This window comes from Cavia porcellus, unplaced genomic scaffold (genome assembly GCF_034190915.1).
Source record: "Cavia porcellus strain 051 isolate PalLab524CR breed Dunkin Hartley unplaced genomic scaffold, mCavPor4.1 scaffold_27, whole genome shotgun sequence".
In the NCBI taxonomy this organism is placed as follows: domain Eukaryota; kingdom Metazoa; phylum Chordata; class Mammalia; order Rodentia; family Caviidae; genus Cavia; species Cavia porcellus.
In genome coordinates, this window is record NW_026947510.1 from 4,424,468 (window position 1) to 4,439,293 (window position 14,826).

Sequence of the window (14,826 nt, forward strand, 5' to 3'; positions counted from 1 at the left end):
TGACAAAGGTTTATTAACTACTGCTAGGCTACTCTGTCCTCTGCTAAGGAAAACATTTCCTTAGCAGATTTCCTGATCCACCCCCATAACCCTTTTATAAACTGTGCTCTCTACAAAAGAGCTAGAAAGCTTTAAGGGGGACACACAGCTTTTGCAAGCTCCACCTGCACTGTGTCAGTGGGCCTAGGATAAAATAAATCAGCGCTGTTTTTTTAAAATAAAAATATGTATGCCCATTTTTGAATTCGAGTTTGGGCTTTGGAGGGCTTGTTTGTGGATTACAAGATTAAGGGGCTCACCTGGGAGTACTGGGGGACCCCTCCAAATTATTTTTTCACCGATCGATTGGCTTAACATCTGTAAGTATTTGGTTTTTTGCCTGTTTGTAATCTGAGTGTGCACATTTGTAACTGCAGATAAAATGAGACAACTTCCAGGGGCCTTTTTGCCCATTTTGTAATTTAGGGCTTTTGGGGCCCATTGGTAACTTTGGGCTTCGGCCCGTGTAGGGGTTTTTGCCCATTTGTAATTTGAATGTGCACAGTGACTGCAGACAAGCTCGCGCTTTTTCTGCACCGGATTCTGGGGGCTCTCGCCTACTTGTAATGTGTGTGGCCTATGCCCGTGTGGGGGACCTAGGCCCATGTGTATGGCCTAGACCCGTGTGGGGGACCTGGGGCTGTGGGTATGGCATAGGCCTATGTGGGGGACCTACGCCCATGTGGGGTGTTGGGGCCTGTTTGTGTTTTAGGGCCCGTTTTCACCCAGCAATCCCTGGTACTGATAAAATTTTTTTTTACTAACTTAGGGGCTTGTTGTCCATTTCTGTTGCAGGATCAATGTGGCTTATTGGACTCAAGGTTCATAACAAAAATTATTTCCTTTAGCTTGCCAAACTGGGGGCAGAAAAACCTTCATTTATGTCTTTAATGTTGGTATTATCTTTTGTGGCACCTTGTTTAATGTTTTTATCCTCAACTGATTACTTGCAACCTCTGCATGCCTTTTTTTCTTTTTTTTTTTTTTATGGTTTTTTTTGGTTTTTTTTTTTTATGGTTTTTTTTTATGGTTTTTTATGGTATTTTTCTTTACGGTTAAAATGTGAATATATGTGCGCATATATATGTATATTTATGGTTTTTAAAAATCATATTAACTTTTGCAAGTAAAAACCAGGTCATACTATAATTGAGCCAGTTAAAAAAGTTAGTTTTTAAAATGTAGCATTTTAATGTGGTGAAAAGAAATAAAATGATTACATAAGTTTTAGACTACTAAAAGAAAGTCATTTCAAGCATTTTGTTAAAGGTTTTAACAAAACCTAAAAATCAAGAGAAAAAGTAATTGACTGATAATAAATTTTAAAAAGTGGTTTTGTCTTAAAATAAAAATGTAAAAGAGAAAATGCTTTTTGTGCTATGGCTATCAAGAGCAAAGAGCTCAACAGGATGATTTGCAATATTGTGAGTTTGGGGGAGGGGAATTTCCAGGAATGCTATACATTATAAAGACAAAGTTGAGATTTTGATTGCTTGCAAAAAACAGAGGAAAAAAATTCGTCTTCTACTACAATAAGCTGATCTAAATTTAAAAGAAATAACTATTATGCCTAATGTGACTGGTGATTATAGAGATAAAATACAAGTTCTTGCATGTGCTGTGGATATCTGGGAGATTATGCGGCACAATTACTTTTGTTACCTATGAAAAAGCCTTTTTTTGTTAAGTATGTACTTTCAGTAAAACAGTGGCCTGCCATGTGGGCAATGGCCCACCCTGGGACAAAAAAACAAAAACAAAAACAAAAAAAACAGTGTGCCATCCAGATAAAACCTGCCTGTGATCCAGAATGCCAAAACCATGTTTTCCTTTTGTCCCACCCCAATTGGACAACCAGAGGTGAGGAGGTTCCTTATGGGTATTGCCAGTTGTTCTCAGTAGCCATTAGGGCACCCCAGAAAACCTACCTTTTGCCCAAGAGAGCAGAGGTGAGGCAATTGGCTCAACAGAGACTTATTAGTCTCCCTCGGGGTTTTCTGAAAAGAGTACAAAAGGCCTATCACATTTATACACCAGTAGTGCCTAAAAATGCAAGGGCCATTAATATTGCCTTTGTAACCCAGTCGGCCACTGATATTAAGCAAAAATTGCAAAAGTTTGAGAGATTTGAGGAAATGCCCTTCAGTCAGTTATCAGAGGTTGCTTAAAAGATATTTGACAACCGGGAGGACCCTAAAGACCAGGCTTAAGAGGTTTCTGCTGGGCAGAAAAACTGCATTGCTTGTTGGACTTTCCATAAAAAAATAAAAATAAATGACTCTTTCCTCCCAGCAGATGCAAGCCATCCAACAGATTCCAGTCCCTGTGACTAAAAACTGGGTGGAAAAATTTCTAGGAGCCATAGGACTGACGCAGAGTTTGGGACCCTGGCAGAGGCCTGTTGCCTATCTTTCCAAGAGACTTGATTATGTGGCAGCCAGATGGCCACCTTGTCTGTGGGTGTTTTCCTCGGTAGTCATCCTGATAGAGGAGACACAAAAACTGACTTGTGGACCAAAACTCTTATTTTGTCTCCTCCTATTCGCTGGAGACTCTCATCAAAGCTCCGCCGGACCAATGGCTGCCCAACTCCCAAGTCATGCATTATCAAGCATTACTTCTAGATCTGACTACCATCAGTTTCAAGGGGACAGCGGCTTCAAACCCTGCCACTCTGCTGCCTGATGATGCCCCTCCTTGCCCTTCCACATCTGTATTGGGGACCAGACTTGACAGATGAGCCACTATTCAGAGTTCCTTTGTATTTCTCCGATGGAAGCAATTACATTTATCCAGGTAAGTGGGTTGTGGGAGCTGCCATTACTACAGACTCTCAGATTCTATGGGAACCAAGCCTGGAGCCAAAAACATTGGCCCAACAGGCTGAACTCATTGCCCTCACTGAGACCTCAAGTTGTCAGTATGCATTTGTTACTGCCCATGTTCGTGGGACCATTTATCAAGAATGGTGCTTATTGGCTTCTGGGGCCAAAAGATTAAAAATGTTTCCCAAATTTTGGACTTGTTGGCTGCCATCTGGATGCCAGGAAGAGTGGCTATTATCCACTATAGAGCCCATTGAGCAGGAGATGGCCTTGTTATATGAGGAAATAATTTGGCAGATGCCACCACCCAAAAGGCAGCTGTAGAATCAGTGGGGATTTGAGATAGCCCTGACATCACTGCATTCCCACCTACTTTGTCAGAGCCTATTTGCACTTGAAAAGACTTGCATTTGGGGGCTAATATCAAAGCTTGCCCAGTCTGTGAGTCTCAGATGCCCTCAGTGCCATTTGGTGAACCCAAAGCAGCCACTCACTAAGTGGGACTATTCCTAGAGAACACTGGAAGGTAGACTTTACAGAAGTGGGGAAGCCTGGACTTCAATGATATGAGTATTCACTTATAATGGTTGATACTTTCACTGGATGGGTAAAAGCTTTTTCTACAAAATCTGAGTCAGCTCTGATAGTAGTCAAAAAACTCTTATATGAGGTTGTCCCACAATTTGGCCTCCCCTTATCAATGGGGCCTTACAATGGGCCGGTTTTTATGGCCCAGATAACTCAAAAACTAACCAAAGTCTTGCAGATCAATTGGAAACTCCATTGTGCTTACTGCCTCCAAAGATGAAGACAAGTAGAAAAGATAAACCAGACATTAAAGATGGTAATTACTAGTGGCCTTAGAAACTGGTGAGAACTGGGGAGTCTCCTTCCTTTTTTGACCTCTTGTATGCACAGTGTACCCTCTATGTTACTGGTATTTTCCCTTTTGAGGCTTTATATGAGAGAACTCCTCTTATACCTAAGATTTTTGAGGAAAAATTAGCTGATTTAGCTAATCAAGATCTTATTAAGTCTCCCCAAAGTCTTTAGCCAGTTCTGACTTCCACCCACTGGTTATTTTGACAACAACATCCTCCACCTGCAGCCCACTGAGAGAACAAACACCCTGCTGTAGAGCCTGGGTCACCTGTGCTCATCAAGAGGCTTCACCATGGATCTCTTGAGCCATTGAAAAGGTCCCTACATTGTAGTCCTCAGCACTCCAACTGCTATCAAAGTAGCCAGAAAGCCTGCCTCGATGCATCATTCCCACTTCAAGCAGGTCCTGGCTTCCAAAGGCGATCAACCTAGAGATAAGTGGACTGTCATTCCCTCCAAGGACTCTTTAAAGCTCAAGACTGCCAAATGTAACTAATAATCTTGTGTTCTCCCTTATAGAAACCCCAAGGAAACCTCTATCTGGCTTTTTAAAAAATTGTTAATTATGTGACAAAACAGTGAATTTAAATGTTGGTTTTCTTTCTCCTTTTGGTTAACAGCTTTAATAATGACAGCTGCAAGAAATTTGTTAATCTTCCTATTGGGCCTTGTATTATACTCAGATTGGAAAAGTATGTCAAAGATCAGGTTCAAACTATACAGCTTACGATTTTAAAGATGCAAGGTTATAAACAGATACTTATGTCTGAAAACCTCATGAGCCAATGATTTGGTGCACTGACTAAAATCAGTGGGGAATGCTGTACACTAGGAAAAAGAGCTCTGTTACGTTTGTATTATGCCAAAGTACCTGTAACGCCGCCTACTGTTTTGTATGCATTTTCCCCCATCTGGGTGACCTAACTGATATGTTAATCAATGCTCCCGTCTGTAAAAAATTGTAAATCCCGGGGAACCTAACCTAATTGATATGTTAAACATCGTTGCCCTCTACTAATAACAGATGTGGTGCTAAAATCAGCTGACAAAGAATTAACTAATGCTAGACTACTCTGTCCTCTGCTAAGGAAAACATTTCCTTAGCAGATTTCCTGATCCACCCCCATAACCCCTTTACTTTGTAAACTCTGCTCTCTACAAGAGGCTAGAAAGCTTTAAGGAGGACACACAGCTTTTGCAAATTCCAACTGCACTGTGTTACAGGGCCCAGGATAAAATAAATCAGCGCTGCTTTTTGAAAATAAAAACATGTCTTGCCCATTTTTGAACTTGAGTTTAGGCTTTGGGGGGCTTGTTTGTGGATTACAAGATTTAATGGCATATTTTTATTATTTTATTCTTTCACATGTTATATTAGTTGCTAAAGTTACTGGTATTCCTTGCTTAACTATATTTAGACAATAGCACCACAGATAATAATAGAACACCCTGAATAGTCTTTAATATAAATTTCTATTAAATGGTTTTCTTAAATGAAATCTAGTTCAGACTTAGAAAACATACATGCCTGCAATAAAACATGGGACTCGTTCCACCATTTAAGAAGCACTAGGCTGGTGGCCATGCTTCCAGATTTGGAGCACAGGTTTCACTGAGACAGACTGGCTCTGCTCCTCCTTTATACTCCAGAGGAATGTCAAGCCTGTTCTGTTTCCTTTGTTTCACTTTATCTCTTACTCTCTTGCCACTTTACATTTTCCTAATAAAGGCATATAAAAGTGGGAAAAACTCTAGATTATTCCAACCTTTTCCTTTTGAGTTAAGCCCATAGAAAATGAGCATTTGCTAATGCCAAGAACAGGGAAGTCATCTTAGATGAGGGACACATACTCCATCTCTGGGTCAGATGAGACATCAGAATTGTGCCCATTCAGGAGAATACACATGAAAGCTGTGTCCCAGCTCAGTGTTCTGGGCAAATCTCCTTTGGAAATTAAACCTGAGACACAGTGGGGAGAACCAGTTTCCATGTGGCAATGGAAGCAGATATCCTTAAAAGCAGCACACATAGGGGACGTAAACCTATTTAGAATAAGGAGGCTTTCCAACCTCTCAAATTATGGACTTAAAAACCTTTATTATAAATTGATAAATGTGTAGGTAATGATCTTGCAGTCTGTTAATTATCGCTTATAGAATTTTGACACACAGTGGTCACTGTGCCAGCTAATCATCCTTACAGCAACTGCCACCCTCAAAATCAGAGGCTAGCTTTCCCCAGCATCTGTTAGGTGAATCCCCATTGAAGCCAGTGGCCAATGGATTCAACAGAATGTTGACCAGACAGGCAGCTGGATTCCTTTTTGGAGACTGATTTCTGGTTATCTGAGGCAATAGAAACTGAGAACTGAGGGTTCCTGGCCAGAGCAACACCCTGGTTGGCACCCAACATTTCCTCAAAGGACATTTGCTCATGACCACTTAAAATCTCCCCTTTTCTATTATCCTTATTTCTCTGCTAGTAGACTAAAAACATTCTAAACTTTTCAAGAGATCTTTAGATCACTTAGACTACCCATCCCTTCAGAGATTATACTGAGGTAGCTTGCAATGATTGCTTACATTCCATAGCAGCTAGTAGGGAAATGATTTACCTATGTTAATTAAAACTAAATAGACTTGAACAATTATTTCTAAGATGACAATATGTAATCTATTAACTAGTGATTTCTATTTTTTTGAAATTCTGTATTACTTGTACTCTTTTTCTGTTTTTTCTTTTCTCTTTAAATAAAAGTTTTTTCTTTTGTCTTTAAATAAAATTTTTTAAAAAGTAGGACTTCTGGGACAACATGGTGGACAGATAGCAGATACTACGGAGGCTCTCTGAAAGGCTTGGTTCAGAAGTCAGGAATGGTGCGGACTAAGGAGACATAAGCCGGTAGAGATATGCTCTGCTGACTCAGGAACGTACTGGGCTGAGAGAAACCAACTTGGAATGCAGTCCTGGTGCTAAAACAGGAACAGAAAAGCCTCGGTGTGGAGTCTAGACCCCGCGCCAAAGGAAGCCATGATTTGGGTTTCCTGGCGCGCTGTGGCTGGCTGCCTCTACATCGGCTCGGCAAGGAGAGAGACGCTCAGAAGCTCTGAGAACGGGAGTCTGTGAACGGAGTCGAAAACAGGATGGCCAGGGAGGCGTACACTGACTTGTGGTGAGGTGAGTGAGAGAAACTGACACTCTACCACAGTTTGACTCCAGTGGAGGACTTTCTGGGCCCGGGCAGTCCTGCGGGAGCAGGGCGCGGTGGCGACTCCAGCCACACATTCCCCTCTCGGACGGGATTGGTGAAAAGTGCCTGGCCTGCGTGACGCTGCTGGTGGACTAGATAGGCTGGCCCAACCCAGATCCCAGAGCCTGACGGTGGCCCGGAGGGGCGACTCCCACGTAGGCTGCCTAGTCCGTAACTCCCTGGTGCGCTGCGGTGGGCGGGAACACCTAGTCAGCGCAATTCCATCAGGCTGTGGCTGACAGGGAGGGAAGCTGGGCCTCCTGTGTAAACTTGCATATATAAGGAACAGAGAATATGGGAAAAGGCAGCAACAAGAAAGGCTCCTTGGCCCCCAATTCTGAGAAACAGGCAATAGCGGACACCGCACCAATAGACATAAAGCGCCATATAGAGAGCCTCATAGACCAATTCAGGAATGAAGTTATCAATGACCTGAAGCTAGAAGTATGCAGAATAGTTAGAGAAATGCTAAGCACCACCCTGGAAAAAACAGATGGTGGAATGGAAGAACAGAAAAAGAGGGGAGAATTGCTTGATGGAGAAAACAGAGCATAGAGTATGTGAAGCAGGTTCAAAGGGACTATCAAGAAACTAAGAAGTCTATCCAAGACTGGCATAACAGCTTGAAGGAAACTAAGGACAGACTATCTGAGGGCATGCTTGTAATATGAGAGAATGAAATGAAAAACTTCTTAAAAATAACAAAGAAACAAACAGCAATAATACAAAGACAAGAAGACGATAAGAGGATCCATAACTTAAGGATTAAGAACATAAAAGAAGAAGTAGGGACACAAACAAGTGAACTACAAAAGCTACTCACAGAAATAATCCAGGAGAATTTTCCTAATTTAGCAAAAGGTAAAGATACTCAGATGTATGAGGCATACAGGACCCCAGCTACCTACAACCCAAACAGAGCAACACCCAGGCATATAATAAAAATTCCAGAAATTCAATACAAGAACAGAATATTAAAACCTGTCAGAGACAAGAAACAGACCACTTACAAGGGAACACCCATCAGAATTACAGCACATTTCTCTGCACAAACCATCAAATCATGAAGAGCGTGGGGGGAAACAATTCAAACTTTGAAAGATAATAATCTCCAGCCAAGATTGAGATATCCTGCACAACTGTCCCTGGAAATTGATGGAAAAACAAGGTGCTTCCAGGATAAAGAGGAACTGGGGGAATTTGCAACCACCAATTCAACTCTATAGAAAGTATTGCAGGATATTCTAAAAAAAAAAAAATACAAAGAACCCAGAAATAGTGGTGGGGAGGCCACAACGAATGGAGCAGAGAACAAAATGAAGAAGAAAAACTGACAGCTACTGACAGAAAAAGAGCTCAACAGAAATGAGACAGAGAAGATTGGATGATAGGAACAGCTATTTTGGAGAAAATGACATCTTAATAGGTAATACTGATTTAGTATCATCTTGTTTTGAAGTCTCATCTAGCTTTTGTTCTTCTGTCTCCAATGGTCTAAATACGTTGTATCTTATTGGAGTTTATTATGTACGATAGTATAAGTAAAAACCTTTTAAAGACAAGGAGATTATACAGAAACCATTGTTCATTTTCTGTTAGTCGATTCTAAATATTCTGTAATGCTGTCATTCTCTTAAATGGTTTTACATTTTTTTTTTTGACTTTTTCCTTTTTATCGGTACCAGGGATCAAACTCACGACTGCCTGCTTACAAGGCAGGTGCTTATGCCGCTGAGCTAAATCCCCAGCCCCGGTTTTACATTGTTTTGATAAACTTAATGCTACAGTATACGAAGTTGTACTCAAGGACTTAAAGGAAAGATTCAATATGGTAGTTACTTTTGGGTTGGAATTATCTGGTGGTGAAACACTATTCTGCTTAAATGTTTATGTTTTGATCTGCGCTGTTTCGCTGTTATGCCCTTTTTTATCCCAATCTCCACTCCATTATTTACTCTTTTATTTTTATCCATTTAATTAAAGGGAAAAAATAGCAGGATATATTATAGTAACCCACTTTGACTTTCTATTATCTCGATTTGAAGCCTTGTATTACTCTCACCATCTTGTTTTTGACTGATGTTCCCCTATTCTGTTTTGCTGGATAGTATCAGGTTCGAAAGTTTAGGCATCAGCTGTGAAGATAATGAGATTCATTATGACGCCCATTCTCGTTGACTTTTATCTACTTTTGAAGACCTACAAAGTCTCCAATGGTTTGCTTTTGTCGGTTTTGTTCTTTACTGTTTTGTTCAATTGTATTATAACTAATGATATAGGCAATTCAATTAGAGATAGCTGGAGGCATTATGGTAACCACTGTTGATCACCGTGTATTATGTTTTTACATTATCTATTATGTCCACCCTTTTGACTTGACCGATTCTGTTCTGTTATGTCACATTTGGTTTTACTCTCTTCCAAAAAAGCAATAAGAACCGTGGGAGCAATGAAACCCAAAATGTGTAATAGTCATTGTACAAAAGAGAGGAAAAGAAAGTGCTCTAAACTATATAACTGCATGTATATTTAAGTGTATAAGTTAGAAAATGATATCACAGAGTTTTAAATCATTGAACAGAACTGTTTGCAGTATCATTGTTGGAATGTCCACTCTACAAGCTTTAATTTTGTGACTTGAACAATTATTTCTAAGATGGCAATATGTAATCCATTAACTAGTGATTTCCTACTGTTCATTTTTTTCTGTAAATCTGTATAACTTGTACCCTTTCACTGTTTTTTTCTCTTTTCTCCTTAAATAAAATTTTAAAAAAAAGTAACTAGGATTTTCTGTGTGACTAGAAGACTGATGTGCCTCTTTCTAACTTAAAATGTGACTGCTAGATGATAATTTATAAATTTAACCTGTGAGCTTCAAAGATACAGAAATTTAAATGAAGTATAGCCTTGTCCTGTTACTAAGAAAAGTTACCTAGATAATTAAGTGAGAGACAAATGTCTGGAGACTCTTTTGCCCAGATTAAGGAGTAATGCTCCTCCAGTCAGTTGTTCTATCTATCTCTAGAGGAGAGTTACTCTAAAAAACCTGAAAAGTACTCTACCACCAATTCACCTTTTAATGTATGCTCCCTTATAATACATGTTTACAAAGTCATGCTTCCTTCGCTAAACATTCTTTATGGAAACAAAGCTCATGAGCTATCTGGGAATATAGGATTGTGTGCCAGTTCCAGGGTGGATAGGCTGACAGAAACTATGGTCCATTCTCTCCAGAAGGCATTCACCTGCCCTGGAGCAGTTTCAACCCAAGAGACACGTGGGGAACATCTATCAAACAGGGAAAAAAAAGGACACCTTATTTTAACTCATTTTATGTATAACTAGATAGCTCAATATCTCTCATAGCTCATCAAATGGTCCTTAGTTCAATGCCTGGGTACAGAAAAGGTTTCATACTTATGCCTTGCTTTTACATTATAGACATGGACAACAAAATGTCAAAGCCCATTCTCCTTTGGAACACATTCTTAGGCACTAGATGTTCGAGCCTTCCATGTTGAAAAAGATCCAATTGGTATTTCTCTGCATGAGTGTGTGGCCTACCTACCCCCAAGAGCCTTAGTGGAATACAGAGGTAAGTATTAATTATGATCCTCTTTTACAACTAGAGACATACAACGAAAAGGAGGGGAAAAGGTCAGTGCTGTCCTACATTCAGACTTTCTATGCATTGGGAAATATTTCTTATTTATATTCTAAATGTAAATGTGAGTAACAGGAAAACTCAGCACCTTGGGCTCTTAAGGCATCTTCTACCCAAGAGCCGAAAATTGCACCTCCTGAACCTTTAGAACCTGAGGACAAAATAGCCTTAATCAAATCCTCCCCCACTTTTACTGAACCTAAGGTTTCCCCCACCTGCCCTTCCAGCCTTAAGGATAAAGCGTCTAGGCCAGCTGTAATCCAGGCCTTTCCAGGACTATACCCATCCTTAGCTGAGTTTAAGCAAGCTCCTCAAGGGCAGTATCCTTTGCAGGGAGTACATGGATGATCTGGAACTTCCAGAATTCATGTACCTTTCTCTCTTGGTGACCTAAAACAAATAAAATTAGATCTTGGGAAATTTTCAGATGAGCCTGCCAAGTACATTCAGGTCCTTAGAGGACTTACTCAGGCATATTAAGTAGATTGGAAAGATGTAGTGTTACTCTTAAATCAGACATTCATTTCTAGTGAGAGACACGCAGCATTACAGGCTGCTATTGCCTTTGGATATGAATACCATATTGTCAATTTTAGAAGGCCAGAAGATAAAGGGAAATAACTTTAGCAACTAGTTTAAATTTAACTTGTGCAAGAATAAAATAATAAAAATATGCCATTAAATCTTGTAATCCACAAACGAGCCCCCAAAGCCCAAACTTGAGTTCAAAAATGGGCAAGACATGTTTTTATTTTAAAAAAGCAGCACTGATTTATTTTGTTCTGGACCAGCGACACAGTGCAGTTGGAGTTTGCAAAAGCTGTGTTCCCACTGGATCACAAACAGTCCCTATGCAAGACTCTTACTGGGCCCACAACCAGGTGAGTGATTGGATTAGAAATCATTTCCAGACATGTGTTCTTGAAGGCTGAAGAAGAGTGAGAACTAAACCATTCAATTATTTTAAGTTATCAGTTATTCAATAAGAAAAGAAGGAACAATTTTCTGCCTCCTTAGATGGATTATGAGAGGCATTGATAAAGCATACTTCTTTAGATTCTGATTCAATAGAGGGACAAATTATCCTTAAAGATAAGTTTATTACACAGTCAGCCTCAGCTATTAGAAAAAAGCTACAAAAGATGGCTTTTCCTCCAGATAGTCCACTTGATACTTTATTTATTCATTCATTTTGTGTGTGTTGGAGTTTGTGGATCAAACACAACACACATTTGACAGGCAAGTGATTTTGCTACTGAGCTAAACCCCCAGCTCACTTGATACTTTAGTAAAAGTTGCCTCCTCAGTATTTTATAACTGTGATGAGAGGGAGGTCAAAGAGAGAAAACAAAGAGACTGCGAAAAAGCAGCTGCTTTTGCGCAGCATTAAGAGAAACAGACCCTAAGTCTGATTCTCAGGTCTCTAAGAAGAGCTCAACAATGACATTCACCTGCCATCACTGCCACAAGCCAAGTGACCTTAAGAGGGACTGCACTCAAAAGCCCCCTGGGCCATGCCCTGACTGCAGAGGTGACCACTGGATGTCAGACTGCCCTCTCAGCCCAAGGCCCCACCAGGGTTCAGATTCATCCTACCTTTACCTCTTAGCAAAATAACAAATACACCTCAAAACCTAGGCCTCAGTCCGCTTGAAATGCCTTATGGATGCCCTTTCCTCACTGATGATTTTCTCTTTGTCAGAGAAACAGATGCCTTAAAAAAAGACATCACCTCATTGGCTAAATTCCAGCAAACTCTTCAAGAGCTTACAGAAGCTCAGCCTACAGAGAAAGGAAAACCTATCTTCCACCCTGGAGATTTAGTGCTGGTAAAATCCCCTCCCTCATCAGCCATTGGGAAGGACCTTACACTGTGATCCTGTCGACTTCTTCCATGCTGAAGACAAGAGGCCTGGACACTCGGATGCATCACACCTGACACAAACCCTGGAAACCTGAGACTATCACTGGATGTGAACAACCACCCACATACTCCTGCGAACGCACAGAAGACCTAAGATTCCTCTTCAAGGAGAAAACAAAGACTTCAGGTAAGTAAGGCTACTATTAGCCCTTTTACTGTTCCCTTCACCACTGAAAGGAGGATGCAACTCCTTTTTAATGTGGGCACAAGCATATGCAAAATCATTACAACACACCTCTTGCAGGATATGTGGCTCACTGCCCTTGTCCAGTACATCAGGACTTCCTTGGTGGGTGTCTCCACTTCAAGGATGTGATTGGAATAAATTACAGGACTATAGTAATGAGATAACAAAGAAGTTCAGTATTCATAGTTCAGCCCACAATTGCATAGTAATAAAATGGCCTCTGAATATTATATTCTTAATGATCCTGTAAATTACATTGCTAATGATCCTGGACATAATCAGATTTTTTTCTTATAATGCCACTGGAGCCTCTCTACAGGCCTGTAAGGCCCCTGGTACATAAAAAGAAAGGTCCTATCCTAAGGGCCAACAACCATACATATCAATATGGCTATTTTCAAATATGGGATGAGTATCTATGATTAACTCCCACCATAGGATATCTCAGTAGAAAATCCCCCTTATGTTGGGAACAAAAACACCACTTTTATTCTGGTTGGCCTAATGCCACTACCCACCTGGGGTGGACAGCCCTTGAACAATGTGGACACACAAGTAACTTTTCAGGCTAATGACTGGTTTGCAACAGACTGGTTTAATGGCCCTGGAATCAAATGGGGAGCCCCGAATGGCACTCATTGGTCTTGTGGAGCCTATCTGTGGCCCTGCCTGGGCTCTGGATGGATAGGCAGATGCACACTAGGATTTGCATGGTTACAAGGCAGGAGTATCAAAAATGTCGAAAAACCGGCAAATTTACCCACGTACAACATCGAAGGTACAGAAGTGTGTTCCACTGGTATGATCATTTGGCCTCTGTGTTTATCCCTTCCCTAGGATTAAAAGACATCATGCAATGTACTGAGGCCTTGACTAACTATACCGAGTGGGCCTTAAATGACACTGCTGCTGGTCCCTCTTAAATAAGGAAAAAAAAAAATAATGAGACAGGCTGTCCTTCAAACTCAGATGACATTAGACATTCTAACAGCAGCACACAGAGGCATTTGTGCCATTGTAAAAACTGAATGCTGTGTATATATACTCCTGACTCTTCTGCTAATATCTCAGTAGCTATTCAAGACATTAGATACCAAGTTAACAATATGTAAGGTTCTTAAGACTCCTGGACCTTGTCTTTCTCCTTCTTATGGAAATCTATTACTAGTTCCTATTGGTGGAAATCTTTGTTACCTATACTCATAATTGTTCTACTGGTTTTATTCTTTGGCCCATACATACTCAACTGTTTCTTTGTCTTTGTCTCCTCCAGACTTAGAGCTGTATGCTTACCCATGATGAAAATGCCTGGTATCTATTGAGGGCCTCTAGACAGGATCTCTGCAGAAGTATCTCTGACTGCTGGTCACCACTACAACCCTCTTCAGCCTGAAGAAGCCAGATCGGTCATCACCCATGACGCCCTCATGGCAGTTCTTGTTACTTCTTCAGAGAGGGGACTGTTATAAGCAGCTGAGTTAGTTAGAAATACTACAGGAAGTGAGACAGGGCTAGGTCCTCAAAGGAGCCAGTGCAGAAGCTCAGATACCTTGCAACTAAGGGGAAGACAAGCACCTGCTGCTGTGGGCCAAGCCTCAAGATAAAAGACCATACAAATACATCCATATCCTAAGGAGTGAAGTTCTAAATAGTTCCCCAGCACGCTGAGGAAGTAAGGAGTGACATTCCAAACCTTTAGGGAAGATTCACTGCTCTCTAAGAATTCCTGCATTCTAAGTGATTCCCTTCCCGTTTTGTCCCCAGTTTAATCAATTTTACCTGAACTATTAATCTTATTGGTTAGCCTTAGTTTTGTACCACCTTATGCCCATCTGCCTTGTGAGTACCCAGTTTCCCCATGTTAAACCCTTTGTATGCCATGATTTCCTCGAACCATCTGGAAAATATAGAGTCCCTGGCAACCCGCTTTTGTCTCTCTCTCAGACAGAAGCTTGTTTTCTCTCAATAAATGTATTCTACTCTTAACCTCTGTGGTTCCTAAAATGCATTCTTTGATTTTAGAGGACATGAACTCACACTGGACATAGTGG

The 14,826-nt window shown here is 40.7% G+C and overlaps 1 long non-coding RNA gene across 1 annotated transcript; it reads left to right on the forward strand.

Moving 5' to 3' along the window:
• The first annotated feature begins 2,289 nt into the window (after nucleotides 1-2,289).
• LOC106026065 (uncharacterized) lies at nucleotides 2,290-14,826 on the forward strand. Its single transcript, XR_010043697.1, has 5 exons — nucleotides 2,290-2,835; nucleotides 3,973-10,595; nucleotides 11,456-11,545; nucleotides 12,367-12,715; nucleotides 14,049-14,826. It is a non-coding gene; the product is annotated as an uncharacterized LOC106026065 (long non-coding RNA).